The sequence below is a fragment of the Manis javanica genome, chromosome 5 (genome assembly GCF_040802235.1).
Source record: "Manis javanica isolate MJ-LG chromosome 5, MJ_LKY, whole genome shotgun sequence".
Lineage (NCBI taxonomy): Eukaryota > Metazoa > Chordata > Mammalia > Pholidota > Manidae > Manis > Manis javanica.
Window position 1 is genome coordinate 115,650,984 of NC_133160.1, and position 17,070 is coordinate 115,668,053.

Below are 17,070 nucleotides of genomic sequence, written 5' to 3' on the forward strand. Positions count from 1 at the left end.
ATGTCAGTCAGTGAGGAAATGAGGAATGGATTACAAATGCCCATTTTAATATTAAGGTCTAAGAAGCTGAAATAACCCTCAGAAAAGGTCTGCAGGGTTTCCAGCCCTGCCTGCTGAGAAATCGGCAGTGGTGGTCAGTCTGTCCCATGAAGCACTTCCTTTTGCATCTTGGCCAAAAACTGCTTTTTTTCAGCAGCGGGCCTTGGATCAGAAGATTTACCTCATGCACATGGCCAGAATTACTTGCCAAGTAAGCCAGGCAACGAAAGAATATCTCCCTTTCAAAGTGTTCTGAGTGGGCTTTTATTTTTCCCTTTCTCTCTGAAGTTTAATCACGTGCATCGACTTGTCCCCTGGAATGTCAGTGGGTGTCCATATTGTAGAAGAAAAATCATAACCTTATTCCACTTTTGGACCAAGTTTCTTAAAAAAGTGATGCTTCAAGGATCTGGCTCTGTTGAAGTTGACAACTTTCACAGCAGCAGAAAAGACCTCTTTCAGTGTTACTGGCTTAGCCTTTGATAGCAGCGCAAGGCAGTCTGTACAGCAGCGCGGTTCCAGAGTCATTGGTTGCACTCTCTTCACCAACGCAACAAAACCAGAAGTGTTTCCAAGCATCCCAGGTGCTCCATTTTGCACAGAGTACCAGAATTTTCTGTCAGTTGAAGTGTTTCTTGGCAAAGAAATGATATTGACAGCCCTTGAAGTTTCTAAAAGGGGCTCACAAAATAGGAATTCTTACAAGAACTAATTTGCCCTCACAGATGTATCTGGTTGAGTGCTAAGGAAAAATGATTTTTCCACCCTGATTTGATTCAAAACATTAGGAGAAATGTCAGTGATTTTCTATTGGATAATAGGACTTTACAGTGCCATGCTTATGATTTTAACTCTTTAGTTCACAAAACAGCTCAGCAATTTGTATGGCACATGTGTCCATACAGTCCCCCTGGTCATATTGTGCTGTGTTTACCTAATAGTGTGATCAGTAACCTTGTAAGTTGCTTCAGGAGGAGGTTTGGGGGTAGCAGGCAAATTAATGACTTGATAAAACAGTATCCTTTCCAAACGAAACCTCCTTTTCATGATAAAAATCCACTCTATCTTATATATTTTCAGGATGGAGGTCATGGAGATGCATTTTAGCTTCTTTGGCTAAATGCAACCATTGCAAGAACGTTGCTGCATAGAATCACTGAAGTTTTATACTTCATCAAGTTAGGCATTGAAAGTAAACCAGAGGGACTATAATTTCACTTTTCTCCCTCCCATCTTCTTACCGTCCTTTTTTTAACTAGACCCAATCATTATCATTGTAATTATAACAATGGCAGTTAGTGTTTTGTGAGTTTTTACTCTAGGTTGGGTTTAACCCTTTTGCTTAGCTCCTATGATCATTTCCATTTTACAGATGAGGAAAATGAAGCACAGAGATTAGGTAACTTGAAATCGCAGAGGTAGTGAATGGTCAGGCCAGTATTCCAGTCCAGGTAGTCTGGCTCATAAACCAAGCTGCTAACCTCTCTGCAGAATCATTATCTTGTCATATGTAGTAGCATCCTCTGCCCTGCTGTACGTATTTGGAAAAAACATCATCTTAGTAGTATAGCTTTACTTTAAAAGTTTTTTGTGTGTTTGTTTTTGGTTTTTACAAAAATAATTTTCTAAGTAACAGCCAGGTAAAAATATTTTTCTTTTTAGTGGTTATCTCCCATGGGCCACAGATTAAAAATTTATGCCATAGAATTTTTTTTTCAGAGTAGTCTTTCCTGCTAATTTATTGATGCTGAGGCACTGGAACCATTCACTGTTTTAGGATTATAGCTTTGGACTTCCAAAAATCATGGCTAATTACAAATGCATTCCACTGTTTGCAACAGAGATTTTGTAATATTGGTCACACTCTTGCTTATCTGACATTCTGCAGTTCTCTTTTAAATGTTTTCAGTTATTTAAAAAAAGGCAGTCTTGGAATTCCTAGAGAGATCCTAGATATGTCCCCATCATAGGGTAAGATAGTGTGTGAGCCCGTTTGATAAGTACAGATGCAAACAGCAATCTCTGCCCTGTCGGGTAAGAGATACCAATATATTTTCACAACCTTTTTGAGTTTTTATCATAGTTCCCACAGTTGACTTGACATAATCTGGAATAGAACCCTTTAAATAAATGAGGGTCCCTGGAAATGTTTCTGTTTTGTTGTAACCATGACAACATGCACTCATTCCAGGGTCATTTTATTAAACAAGTGCTTACAAATAAGTTACTTCTACATTATGAGACGTCCAAAAATTTCCTGTTTCTTCTAAATTTCTTTAAATTAGCTAATATCACAGTTGATAATGATCTTTCATGAATTCATCTGGCTTGGTAGAACAGTATTTTTTTAAGCAATGTTGTAATTTCATTATTGGGATTCCTTCTTTTAGCAACGTAATTTTCATAGTTTTGCCATTAAGCTAGAAGAAATAAAATGTCCAAGACTAAAATGTTGATTTCGCCACTCTCTTGCTCCTCCTGTGGTCTTGCCCGTTTCAGTTGATGGCAGCTGAGCCTTTTCTTTCAGTCTACATCCAATCTGTCAGTAAACCCTGCTGCTTCTACGTTTCAAGCAGTATTCAGAATTTGACCATTTCTGACTATTTCCCTAGTACCACCTTGAACTAAGTCAACATATCCTGCTTGACCTAGGTTAATAAACTCTTAAATCATCTCCCTGCTTCCATCTTTGCCACCTCATTTGTTCTCTACCCAGCAACAGAATTATGCTTTTGTAATGTGAGCTGTATCATATCGTTTCTTTGCTCAAAACCTGATGGCTTCAGATCTAATTTAGAGTAAAATCCAACATTCTTGGCAAGGATTTATGTATCGCCTTGCCCTTGGCTACTTTTAAAATTAGTCAGGTTTCCATTGCAGTATTTCTGCATAACAAACATCTCCCACCCATCTCAACAATATCTTTATTTTTCTCCTAAGCAGGCCTGCAGTCAGCCGAGACAGGTCTGTTGCAGGCTGGGGGTGAGTTTGCCTCTACTCTACCCACCCCTCATTCCGGGACCAGTGGTTCCCCAGGGCTTGATCTTTTTATGGCAGCTGTCAGGGGCGCTAGAGGCCAAGGCAAACCAGGAGAGCCCTTTAAAGCCTCTACTTGAGGCACTCTGGCCAACCCCCTCTGACTTCACCTCTCAACATGTTCCTTCCTCTTAATTGTCTTAGTAAGTTGCTTTCATGAATGTAGCTCTGTGGTATATCTTAAAATTGTGTAGTGTGATTCCTCCCATTTTTTCATTTTCAAAATGTCTAGCTCCTTTGCCTTTTCATAGAAACATTTAGATAAATTTTTGAAAGAAATTGAATTGAATCTATGGATCAGTTAGGGGAAAAGTGGCATCTTAATTATGTATTAATGTGTTATGTACTAAAATAGCTGATCCATGACAAAGGTCTCTGATTTTCATTAGGATTTTGTGGCATTAAGCATACAAATTCTATTCTTATTTGGTTAGATTCATAGTTAAGCATTTTGTTTTCTTTTTAGTAATTGTATATGGTATTGTTTCCACTTTTATTTTGATTGTTTAGGAGTTTGTTTCTTAAACTTTTGCTATCACTTTAGTGATATATATAATATAGGTCATATATACATGTAATAATATATGTAATATGTATGTAATAATACATATGTGTAATGAAATCACACAAGGCCTGTAGTTTTTACTTTTTTGAATTTAGGTAATTTTTCTGGCCAAGTACTTTAATAGTCATATATGTTCTCTGGATGTTTGCAAAGAAGGTTAGTTCTGTTTATAGGATGGAAAATTGAATCTGATTATTTTTAAATCTGATATTATTACTTATGTTATTAAAATGCTTTGTGGTCTTAAATATGGTCTTATCTAATTTTTTTCTATGCCACCTATAAGACACTAATAGTAATATTACTTCAAATAACTAATTAAAATCAGCTTTGTTTTGTTGATCAATTTCATTTTGTACATCTGTTGTTTTGTTTTCTGCATGGCTTTCTTTTACATGGTAATAATACTATACTTCAGCCAGTGAGTACCATTTGGTTTATGCATATTTGTTGTAAACAAATACATATGGACTTTGTTCTTATCTCTCAAATTCTATATTATTTTCCTAGTTTAAGCTCTTTATGTTATTATACTTATATTTATTATCAAAATTTACAGTGTGAAAAATTTTCCCTTTGAACATGATAACTTTTTTGCCTGATTGCCAGCTTCCCTGTCTTTTAATGTAGGGACAGTAGTTTGGTTCTTTATTTTTGAGGATTTGAAAGATGTCTTTTTGTGTGTCTTTCAATGGTTACCATTAGGTTTTCCAAAAATATAATTAAATTTACATTTTCCTAATTATAAAAGTGAAGACACCCTATGAGGCAAAGTATTTTTTCACCACTTCTGTCTCTCTCTTTATTTTTCTCTCTTTTTCCTGGTCATTGTTAAGATAGTCTGTAAATATAAATCTAGATTATTATTAATAATCTAATATTTTATTTTATGCACACTGTCTTTAACAATATATTATTTCACATTTTCATTTGTGATGTAAACATTTTAACTATAGTAAGACAATTTTTTCAAACTAACTTTATGACTAAGGCTTTATTTTTCACTACTAGCTCTTTGTAACATGAATTCCCCATTTTCAAATCCTTCATTTTTACTCACCTGTTGACGGCAGGAAGTACATTTTTGAGTAGTTTATTTAAGAAGGGTACATATCTGGTCCATTTATGAAGGTAAAAGGAATTTTATTCTGTTGGATCCACATGACTGATGTCTTACCTGAATATACCTTCTTTGCAGTTCTGTAGACATAGCTTTATTGTCTTCTGAAGTGTTATTGAAGAGACAGTGTTACAAAGCCTAGGGTGAAATAAATTTTGTTGCCTTTTATATCTGGTTGGTGTGTGTGTGTGTGTGTGTGTGTGTGTAACAGAGTGGGGAAGGATTTTTTTTAATCCTTATAAACTTTAAACTATTCTGGTAGAATTTGTCTAGGGAGAGGTCACTTTTCATAATCAGCTTTGGCTGGTAAACAGCATTTCTAGTATGGCCTTTTTCTTCTCAGGAAAGGGGTTTTTTTTTTTTGGTGTGTTTTACCTATAATAACTTTCATCATTCTTTTTCATTAACTTATGGGGGTCACTTTTAGGATTCATTGCTACCTCCTGGGCTGGTTCTTGTTCTCTTTTTTCCATATCTTTTGAATTCCTCTCTCAGGTGATTTTTCCCTTTTACTCTTGTCTTCCATGCACTGGAGAACTTCATAAGCTTTACATCCACATTATATTTGACCTTTAACACATATAGTTTCTACTCTTTAGTCCCTGTCACTGAAGATTTTAATTATTGAGTGTACTTTTATCTTTGTGGAATTTCTTTATGTAGTAAGTCTTTCTCTCATTTCTGTTTCTGTATTTAGATACGAGCCAACAATCTTCTTTTTATCTTGATTTTTCCAAATGAGCATTTCCTATTGTTTTGAAGGCATGCTTTCCTTTTCCTTAATTAAATATGAAGCAGTTAGTTTGTAAAAACTATTTTCTGGGTTTTATAACAAATCATTTACAACAAAATCATTTATAACAAATCATTACCTTTTTTTGCTCTTGATCCTCTTACCTTGTTTTCAGTCCACTGGTAGATTGTTTTTGCACATTCACCATTAATTGTGCATGAATGAAGAAATTTACATAGACTCAGTATTTGTCAAAACACAGTGTTCGTAGCTATTTTAAGATGGCCTCTGCCTGGGTCAGTGTGCATAGGCAGCTTCTAGTCCACATTTTTTTCCTAACAAAGATTCAACCTTTGCAGATCTCCATGACTGAGATATATAACTGTTCTAATTCCCACTATATAGTTCTCTGAATCTGAGTGGCTAGAGTATGTTAAAAGATCTCAGCCCACAGCATGCTGCATGCTCGAAGAACTCCTGTAGTCCAGTACCCAAGCTGCTGTGCTCTCCATGTGGGGCTTATTACTTGCACAGTGGCACCACTCATCATTTTCTTCCACCTTTGGCTGATAATGACAGGAGTGTAATCTCTGAATGTGTGTAGAAAGAGAGATACTGAAGGAGCATGGATAGGAAAAGGAGTATGATGCTGAATGCCCACTAGCATAATTTTGATAATGGCTATTGATTTTTATGTTTGGAAAAGACCCAGCATCTGAATTATGATTAGATGGTGGTGGGAGGAGGATGAAGAGGTTTGGTAGGGGGATGTGAACTGGTTAACGCTTCCTTCGATCCAGTTCTAGGACAGTCAGTCTCTACTTTTTGAGTGTGAAGCATGAATAAGTCATTTATCATGTTTCTAAACCTTGATGTACCAGCCTCATAGTTAGAAATTCATGCCAACTTCTGGATTACTATCTTCTTCTCTTACATTTCATTAGTGCAGACAGTATTTTTTTACTATACCTTTTTAGGTATTTTATTGGAAATTTGGAATAGAGGCTGCTAATGGCATGCTATTTTTGTTCAGATGTCTTCAAAAACTTAAAACATTTTCTCTATTTCTGAACTGAGACTTTTTTTTCTAAGAAGCCTTTAGGTTCAGTTCATCTGGATGGCAAAGATATATGTCATTTCCTCTTTAAGAAATTTCACTCTTGATTTATAGTGTAATTGAATTTACATCTATTGGACCTGGGCTTACACAGGGCTTGCATAGCTATGCAGCACTTAATTGCTGCTTGCCCTTTTTCAAGGGCCAAGGGGTGGACTGCACAGTGACTTTACCAATCTTGACCATAGAGTTAGTCCCATTGGAAGTTTGGCACTAGCTAATTCAACCGTGTGTGACATCCTTGCTTCCCTTGCTCATTGCCCAAAATATAATCACCCCCGTTAACTGGCTCTTTTCTTCTATTTTCTCCTCTTCATATTATCTTACACTGTTTCTTCCCATGTGACTTCTCCCCTAATTTCCACACAACTGTATGTTCTGGAAGTATTGTTTCTTAGTAGCAAATTTTTCTCTATGTGCAACCTCTTCCCTGAAGCTTATAAAGAGGAGAGTTCTTTTATTTTCTTGCTTTCATTCTTCAGTAATCGACAAGGCTATTTCAAACACATATGCTGCACAAATACGCACATGTGTGCACACACACACACACACACACACAAACTTTGTGTTAGCCATTTATGAACTCATCCATCCTAGTCATTTCCATAATAAGGAGTGAGCTCTTATAATCAGGGAAATTGGCCTATTTCTCAGCATAAAGAGATATTAAAGAGATACTCAGCAAAAATTAAACAGGCCATTTGATTCCTTCATACACTTCTGATCTGAACACTGTATTCTTACCCACGTTAGTCCTTTCTTGTGACAACAGTTAGTGTGCAGTGTAGCGTTGGCAACAGCCCTAACTTTCTTTGCTGTCTTAAGCACAGCTAAGGGTCTGAATCAACCGCTATTTAGTCTTAGCAATTACAAGAACACGAACTTGGACTAACCAAATAAAAAGTGGCCAAGGACCAGTTGTATAGACTGAACCTCCCCCTGCCCCCACCCCCATCACCACACACACAAAAATTATAATTGGGACTTACATTCCTTATGTCATCTTACTTCAGAACATCTGTGTGATGTTGATATTAAAGAAATACATATTTGGTCTTTGTCTCATTTCTGGCACACAGCTCTGGAAAACCTTGGAATTTCCTACGTGAGGAGGGTGATGAAGGTGTCTTTTGTTAGGTTAATGGTTGACTTTTGGAAAGCACCTAGGGATAGAGGGTGGTTGCCAGTGGAGCCAGCCGTGAATTACAGGGCTTGAAGTTTCAGTCCCACTGCCCAGCTTCTGGGGAGGGGAGAGTGGCTGAAGGCTGAATCAGTTGCCAGCAGCCAGTGATTTAATCAGTTGTGCCCATGTAATGAGGCCACCTAAAAACCCAAAAGGACGGGTGGGGTTCATAGAGTTTCTGAATGTGAAGGTGCTGGGGAATGATGTTTCTGGAGAGGACCTGGAGGCTCCATGTCCCTTCCCCACACCTTGCTGTAGGCCCCTCTTCAATCTGGCTGTTCCTGGGTTATATCATTTTATGATAGACTGGTGATATAGTAAATAAAATGTTTCTCTGAGTTCTGTGAGCTGCCCTAAGCAAATTAATGGAAGCTGAGAAGGGGTTTGTGGTACCTGAGGAGGGGTTTCTGATATATAGCCTGTTGTCAGAAATATAGAAAACAACCTGGACATATGACTGGCATCTTAAATCCTGAGAAGGGGTCACTGGTACTTCAATAGCTCCTTGGTCAGAATCATTGGTGATAGACTGCTTGTTCTTGGTGTCTGAAGGTGGGGGGCAGTCTTGTTGACTGACTTCTAAACTTGTGGGATCTGTCATTATCTCCTAGTAGATAGCATCAGAATTGAGTTAAATTGCAGGACACCCAGCTCATGGTGGAGAATTGTTTGCTTGGTCATGTGTTGGGAGCCCCCTTCCCTATACATTGGAGTTGGTGACCAGAACCTTTTAAACCTGTCTTTGCATTCTCTCTCTTTGGTGGATTTTGGTGACTGGATGCCAGTAGCTGACAGCCTTAGTTAGGATAACTTTGGTCTGACTCCCTACGCCTTTATTTGGCCATTTGCTGTCCAAGCTGAAAGAGAAGTCTCTGTTTACTTGATGATGAATCACCCCTTCCTTCCTGAGCCTTGACTCGCCTGGCTTCCTTGACACTGCACTCTCAGGGCACACCATTCCCCAGGTCCCTGAAGCGGAGGTGGTTGTTGGAATTGGGAGGTGGTAATCATGTTTCTTTCCAATGTGGTTTCTGAACCAGTGGAGAAGTAGGCACAGGATGCAGATGGAAATTGACATACCAGTCTTATTACAATAAGGCTGAACTGGAGAATGTAGCCTGGGACAACTGGACGACTCAGTCTTTTGATGGAACTGGAGGGACTTTTTCACCCTGTTGTAGGCAGTGAAGCAAGCTCCCCAGGCCTCCCCTTGCAGGGCAGAATCTGCCTCCGCAGCTTCCCGCAGGAGAGGTAAGGACATGACTCATGCTGCTGGCTAACTAGTCTGAAAGGGAAGAAGATTGGACCTTGGGCCACACTTGTGCAGACACATTTTTCTGATTTACCAGTCTGATAAATCAATATTCCTTCCTTGAAGACCTCTTTGAAAGTATGTGAGAAATATATTTTTAACTTTGTAAGCTGTCCAGCCTCACATGCATATATCCTCCAAATGCCTAGTTAATTCCTCTCCTTGTTCCATAAAGAATAAATCAACAATTCATACACCCCTAATGATGGGTGACCACCCCAACCCTAACTCCTCATGTTTATACCTTAGCTTTGATGGTTTTTCCTTTAAATCTTTCATACTTATATAGTTCTCATTCCAGATTTTTATTTATATGGTGTAAACATTGAGAAAAAAAGATGATTACACTCATTCTATAGAAATATATTTTTAGGTTTAGAAAACACATCATAGGAGCATATTTCTTAAACTTATGAAGCTTGCATTCTCTTAAGTTGCATACATATTAAAAGTATAATAATGATTATGTTTTCTTGTAAAATTATACCATACGTTCCTACTGACCTTTGTGTTAGGATATCTGATGGAAATAGAACTTCATCAGGCCTCAGAACATTGGCACTGATGGGGCCTTGTATTTTACATGAATCTGAGACTTAGTTTGGGAGGAGAATTCTAAAATCTGGAAAGATCTGTGATTCCATGTAGAAAGTCTGATAAAACTTCAGATAAAAATTCTAGGACATTTTTTAGTATTTCCAAATGAGTCTCAACTAAGTTAAGAAAGTGTGCTGAGTAGCCCCTTTTTACAAGGCTGATAAACTGAATTAAATTTTAACCTCTTTGCTCATTTTTTTTTAAAACTCTAAACCTGAGCGCATCCATGCTCGTATAGGATTTGAGCTATTTCCTCCACGTTGGAAATCCCCTTCTCAGTGTGAGATCCTTCTCTTGATATGGAGCAAGGTAGAGACTTGCTTTGCACTAGGCAAAAAGCAAGGGACCATGAACACTTAATGGCAGTTCAGGCCTGGCAAGCAGGAAATTTCTGAGTGGATGAATCAACATTTAATGAGCTCCTCCTGTGTTCAGAGAGTTATTTAAGCCTAGTGGGGAAGACAGAATACTCTCTTAGTTCACATTCTCCTCTTCATGTCATATGCCCATTTTATGATTAAAAACTTAGCATTAAAGGAGAAATTCTTTTGGGTTACTGTATCAGTCTGTCCTGTAATATTCTCAGATGTGGGTTAATATTCTAATGCCAGAAACATATATGTCATATTTCCTATCTGTAATACCACTCAACTTCTTCTAGCACTCAGGGTTTCTCCTTTCTAGATAAATCATAGGGCAGATAACCCATCTGAGTGTCTCTTATATTTTTTTAGTTGGAAAAATTCATTAGGGCTGAATTTGATTTTCCAGTGCCTGAACTAAATCTAAAATGTGCATTTCACTCAGTTGCTAGATACTATACTAGTTATACAACTCTTTTCCCTTCTTTTTCCAACAAACCCATTGGAATATTGATGTACATGCTGAACCATTTATCAATTTCTCCATTCATTCATTTAACAGTATTTATTGATATTTTGTGTGTGTGTGTTTGAGCACCAGGGTTACAAAGATGAGTAATATATGATCCCTGACATTGAGACACCAATTATCTAGTGAGAAAAAACAGACAGAGAAAAAAGCAATGACAGGATAGTATGATGTGTGAGATAACAGAGGCATGAATTAATGGAGTCAGATGTCTTGGGATGAAAAGGGGAAATGGGACATTCTGGCTTTGTCTTAGATCACACATGAGGAGTTTCCTGGGTGGAAGGGGTACCTAGGGAGAGGATTATAATGTGCTCAGGAAACATTTAATTAACAGCCTGTCATAATGTTGTTTCTTTGAGGGTAGATAAACAAGTGTTTAATTTAGAAATTCATAAATATTGAATGGCAGGTTTTTCCCCCAGTGGCGTGAGATCCCTGGAGCAAAAGAGAGAAGAATGGTTCTTATCCAAAGAAACATTGCAAAACTAACTGCTAAAGACAGTTTCATATTTATATATTTAGATACTTGTTTTTCACAGTTTGTTTATTAAGTTCTACTTTAAAATTACTTCAAGTACCAAATATTCCTTTGATTGTGCATAAATTACTGAACTGGGACAGCATGACTAGCATAGTCTTGATTTGACCGTATCTTCGATTTTTCTCTCTTTCTTCCAGGATTATACACTGAGTGTGAGCAGCCAGACCAAAACCTCTGATGTGGCCAAGAACAAAGACTGGGTGAGCCAAGAGTGAAGGGGCAAGAGATGTTAGATGACTCTGTGGTTAAGCCAAAGCATGTTTGACCTCATTGCTATGAATGATTGCTGAATTCTTTAGAGTAGGGGAAGTTGGTAAATGAGTGAGTGCTCTTGTACTCAACTGACCACGCTGGAAATTCGTGTGACCACTAGCCCCAACTGTCTTAGATAAACTGAGCACACAAGGAACAGAGGAAGCTGGAACTTAGTGCTGTGCTGGCACTCTGTGCAGTGAGCTAAACTTGTTTTTCAGTATCTTCCCTGTTCCTAAGATTTCCCTGCACTCCACTGTTGAAATGGAAATCCTCTACATAAATGTGTAGGTCACTGGATATTGCTGAGGCGAAAAGGATGAAGAGCTTACTATTTAATGCTTGTTATCACAAAATATACCATAGCTAATATTTTGGGTGGTGAATAAAGAGAATTGGCTAACACACTTGCATACAAACATCTTTGCTCTGTATGTGTTCCCTGAGATTGGAACAAAGTATGTTAGAGTATTCATCAGTTGCTTTACTCTGGAAAAGGTGCTGATGGTACTGCACTGGTAATACCAGCAACAGGAATTTCTATATGAATAATTTTCTACTCCTTCATCATCTGTATCTCTCAGCACACTTTTCTTCTGCATGATTGTAATGATACTTCAAATCCCTCTCTGTTTCCATGTCATAGGTGAAAACTGTTATAATAATCCATGGAATCTTTCATTTAATAAATGACACATGCTGGTCATTCTTTCCCTTCTCTTTATTAGGGCAACTATCATTTCTATGCCTTAAGAAAAACTAATAAAGAGAATGAGAAATAGGAGTCAAAACACCAAAGGACTTTACAAGACCTGTAGTGTGAAAGTGTGAATACTTGCTTCTTAAGAAGTAAGATCAGATGACATATTGTTGGAAGAACTCTACATTTATTAATTCAATTCCTTTAACAACTCTAACCCCCAATTTATAACTCCCAATTTCAAGATGATGAAATCAAAGCCAAGAGATTTTAAGTAAAGTTACTCAAGACCTAGTAGAGTTGCTGAAGCTGAATTCAGGCAATCTGGAATCTCAACCATTATGCTACAAATAACTTGATTTTAGTGGGAAAAAAATAACTTTCCTTGACTGAATTTAATTGGTGAGAACCAATTACCTTATAAAATCTATTTTTATTTTGATTCTTCCCATTTTATAAAGAAAACTGATTAAAGTATGCTTACAGCTACTCTACTTAGTTTCAAAGATATGCAATCAGGTTGCTGTATTCTATAGTGAACTAAGCAACTGTATTGAGACTCAAAAGACTGACACTGGCTGGACTTCACATCTGGTACTGGGCCACAGTAAACATGCCCCCTGACTGAACTCAGAGATTCGAAACATTTAATCTTTGCACATTAGCAGCTTCTTGCTTCCTTCAGACAAGTGTGGATTTTGCATGAAGTACAATGCAAATATGCATATTTTTCACAGGGACATTATACTTTGGGGGGTATTTTGTCTTCATATTATGTTAAGTTGGACATTGTTAGGTATTTATACAACAAATGAAACCTTTCATACACTAAGTAAATGAGAACTTATGCAAAATGATACAATGAGAGTGCTATCACAATTCCTGTAAAAAGAATATTGAGTGGTAAAAAATGAAAGGTGCTCAAGTTGAATGTTTGGGTTCAAAGACCAGTCAACATTTACTAGCTGTGTGATACTGAAGTCATTTTGCCTCTCTGTGACTTAGTTTCTTCTTGTATAAAATAAGAATAATAATGGCACCAATATCATACTATTATTGTGAGGATTAAATTAGATAATAAACAAAAAGCATGTACAGAGTGTCTGGCACATAGTAAGCTCTCAGTAAAAGTTAGCAATTATTGCATTCTTGAGAATGTGTATTATGGATTGCTGTTTGTCTTAGTTGGGCCACGAGTGACTTCAACTAGTAAGAACTTATTAATCAGCCATTTGTTTATGTCAGTTATCAATACTTAAGCACTTAAACTGAGGTGATAGTTGGTGTTGTATAAATATGTTTACAAAGTGAATTACCATAGGGAGTGGCTTGTTATAGGATTAGAAGGACATATTCCCTCACATAAAGCTCTATAAATAGGTGAGTCTGAGAACTCAAGAAAAAAATAAATTGAATCAGTATATGCATAAGGGGAAAGTAAGATAACTTTGGGAAAATGCAATTTGTCTTATGTCAGATTTTGCCCAGGGCCAGGCTAATTCTAGAATCACCTCTAGCTTTGATAATTTTCATCTATATTCTATTGAATAAGCAGGTACTTTGAGCTCAAAAATATTTTGCCTTAGATGATGATAATTTATAGGCCTTAAAAAATCTTCTGTGAACTGTCCCAGAAAAATATACTTCCAATAGCAATATGTCAGCAATCTTATGAGAAATGTAATACACTTGTTTGTTAAATCCCTTTCTTAAAAGTGGATTAAAGGTGGTTGTACTAAAAAAGACGGCAGTGTTCTATATTTCATGCATTGGTAATCAGTCTAGTTAAAAACTTCAGACTCAATTTTGAATGTGCATATTTTATCTGCTATTCATTAACATTTACAAATGGTTACTAAAGAAATAAAAGGAACACATTAAAAGGTTTCATATGTCACAAGTGTATTATGAAAATGCTGGCTAAGTCACCTGAAAATTCAGACTACTAATAGAAAGTATTAAAAATAATAAACTTTTATAGAATTCATGTTTTATTATACTTGTATGACTTTTACTAAAATGTTTGCCACATGTAACTTATAACAAACAATTTTTGTGTCTTAATCTGTAAATGAATTTTTTCATTAGTGTTAGGAAGTTACCCTAACACCCAGGATTTTTCTAAGCAGTAGATTTTAGCTCCTGGCCAGATTATAGGAAAGCATCTGGAATGCAAAAGTAAAGAGTGATTTCTGTAACAAAATTGAGCCATTTACTGGGGGTGAGAGTGAATGAACATCCTTGTAGGACATCCCAGACTTGGAATATATAACACATGCCCTTCCAGGATGGATTAAGAATTCTTTTCCATGCCCCACTATTGTGTCTGTTCACATTTTAACTGTTGCCATCTTTTGGGTGTGGGGTGCATATGCTAATTTGGAGAAGAGAAACTAAAACCACTCACACCATCTAAGCTAATACTCCATAAACAACATTTTTTCTTGAAAAGAGATATGAAGACTGACTTGTAGCAAATGGAATTTGTAATGGAGATAGCACCCTGCTGATCTGATTGTTTGTATGTGTGCTTTAGTAGACAGAACAGAAAAATGAAGACTTTTTCTTCATTACTAAACTATTACATATACAAAATTTGTATGAAACATTGCCAGCTTTCAAAATACTCATCTAGAAAAGGGATAAAATCCTAAAGTACATGATTAAATGAGTAGAGAAACTGACCCAGGACTCTTGCTTACTCTCAGGGAGCTAGCAGGAGTATTATCTAGGTTTCTTTAGTAAATCCACACTCACTTGAAGGGAAAAAGTGTCTCTTTGCAGGCATATAGCATTGTAATGCTTCTTTCCACGTATAACTGAGTATTATCACTTTGTATACATACTATCAAAATGGGGTGATAAGGATGATCCTACAGTGAAAAATCAAGGAAAGAGGAAAAAAAAGCCTAACAATCTGCTTGCTTTGTAGCAGTCACTATGCTTACATGCTTTTATCTTTGATTTCAGTGTGTCTTCAGTATAAAAGGCCTATTATATTTCTCAAAAATAGCTGATGTGTGAGCATTACTGGGTCTATTATTTTCAGTTCAGATACTATTTGTGTGGACTATAAATTATTATCCTATACAGTATCTATCAAGTTTTACAAATGAAGGCACTGAACCTAAGAAAGTTTGAGTAAATTGTTGGAGATTCCTTAGTGTTTTGTGGGTAAAATTGTAACATTTCCAGAATTTCTTGCCTGGCTTTTGTGCATCTGCATATCAACAGGCGTTCAGAGGTGGAAAGAAATATGGCTTTAGTGCATTTGCATCTTTCCTCAGGGGTGGAGAGCAGTTCATCTCCGTATCAATGGGTAATTACCTGGGCAACAGAGGGTTTATCTGTACCTGAGAGGTGAGGGGGAGGGCAGATTTTGCTGCTGCCTGAGCAGGAGAGAGAGATGGGCAGGAGTGCAGTTTTGTAAGCAATAAAAGGATTTTAAACTTCATTTCTTCCATTGACTGATTTTGGTTTTTAGAGGTATTTTGCCCAAGGATTTCCTTTTCCCAGACCAACAGTTTGATTCTTAGAGACTGAATATACCAAAGAACAATGGCCAGTCCACATAGAAAAACTGAACTCAGACCCACAACCTGCAGCAACAAGTCCAGAAGCTGAACCACTATCTGCTGTAATGTAGATTCATAAACATTTACTTTTATATTGTCTTCTACAAGTTTTATGTTTTTAGCTTTTACATTTATATCTATGATACATTTTGAGTTAATTTTGTGTATGGTGTTAGAAAGGGTTCCAATACTTTATTGTGTGTAGATATCCAATTATTCTAGTAGCCTTTGTTGACTGTATTTCCTCCCAGAATTGTCTTGGTAGCCTCGCTGAAAATCAATTGGCTGTTAATGTAAGCTCTTATTTCTGGACTCTCAATCTATCCCATTGATCCATATGTCTAATGTACCTACATGTGTAATGATCTATGTGTACCTTGTTATAGTACCACACTTGTTTGAGTACTATAGCTTTTTGTAGTAAATTTTGAAATGGGCAAGTGTATGTCCACCAAATTGTTCCTCTACTCAAGGTATTTTTTTGGCTATTTCGGGTCCCTTAAGTATTCCATATAAATTTTAGGATCAGCTTATCAATTTCTGGAAAAAATAAAAGAAACCAGGTAGAATTTCGACAGTCATTGCATTAATCAATTTGATGAATACTGACATCTCAACAAGACTAACTCTGCTGATCCATGAACATGGGATGTTTTTCCATTTATTTAGATTTTCATTAATTTCCAGCAGCAGTGTTTTGTAGTTTTCAGAGCATAATTTTGCACTCATCCTGTTAAATTTATTATAAAGAATTTTGTTCTTTTGATGCTATTATGATTGGATTGTTTTCTTAATTTCTCTTTAGGGCTGTTCATTGCTAGATGTAGAAATCCAATTAATATTTGTATATTGATTATTTACCCTGCAATCTTGATGAATTTTTAATTAGGTCTAATTGTTTTTTGGCAGATTCCTTAGGGTTTTTCATATAAATGTTAATGTCATCAGTAAATAGAGATTTACTTCTTCATTTAAAATCTGAATGCTTTTTATTTATTTTTCTTACCTAATCACCTTGGCTAGACATTCCAGAAAAATATTGAACACAAGCAACAAGAGTAAATGCAGGGTGAAACATTCAGTCTTTCACCACTAAGAATAATGTTAGCTATATATTTTTCATGAATGTCTTTTATCAGGTTTGAAAGGAAAGGAGATGTTAGCTATATATTTTTCATGAATGTCTTTTATCAGGTTTGAAAGGAAAGGAGCGACACACAGCAGCAATTCACTGGAGAATTCCGCTTTATTAGGGAAAGGTGCTGGGTTATATAGGAAGGGGCATAGGGTGATTGTGGTGTTACTTCTACGGGGCTGGTGGCTGTTGGCTAGGTGCTGGGATTGGGAGGGGAGCGAGAGGTGATTGGGCTTCAGGTGGCGCCGGCAGGAACCGAGGACCCCGAAGA

The 17,070-nt window shown here is 36.8% G+C and overlaps 1 long non-coding RNA gene across 1 annotated transcript in view; it reads left to right on the forward strand.

Annotated features, from left to right (window-relative positions):
* Window positions 1-12,144, forward strand: part of LOC140849386 (uncharacterized) — a 138,665-nt gene extending 126,521 nt beyond the window's left edge. The window contains exon 3 of the long non-coding RNA XR_012131131.1: window positions 11,275-12,144. This is a non-coding gene — a long non-coding RNA (uncharacterized lncRNA). The remainder of the gene's footprint in view (window positions 1-11,274) is intronic.
* Window positions 12,145-17,070: the final 4,926 nt, after the last annotated feature.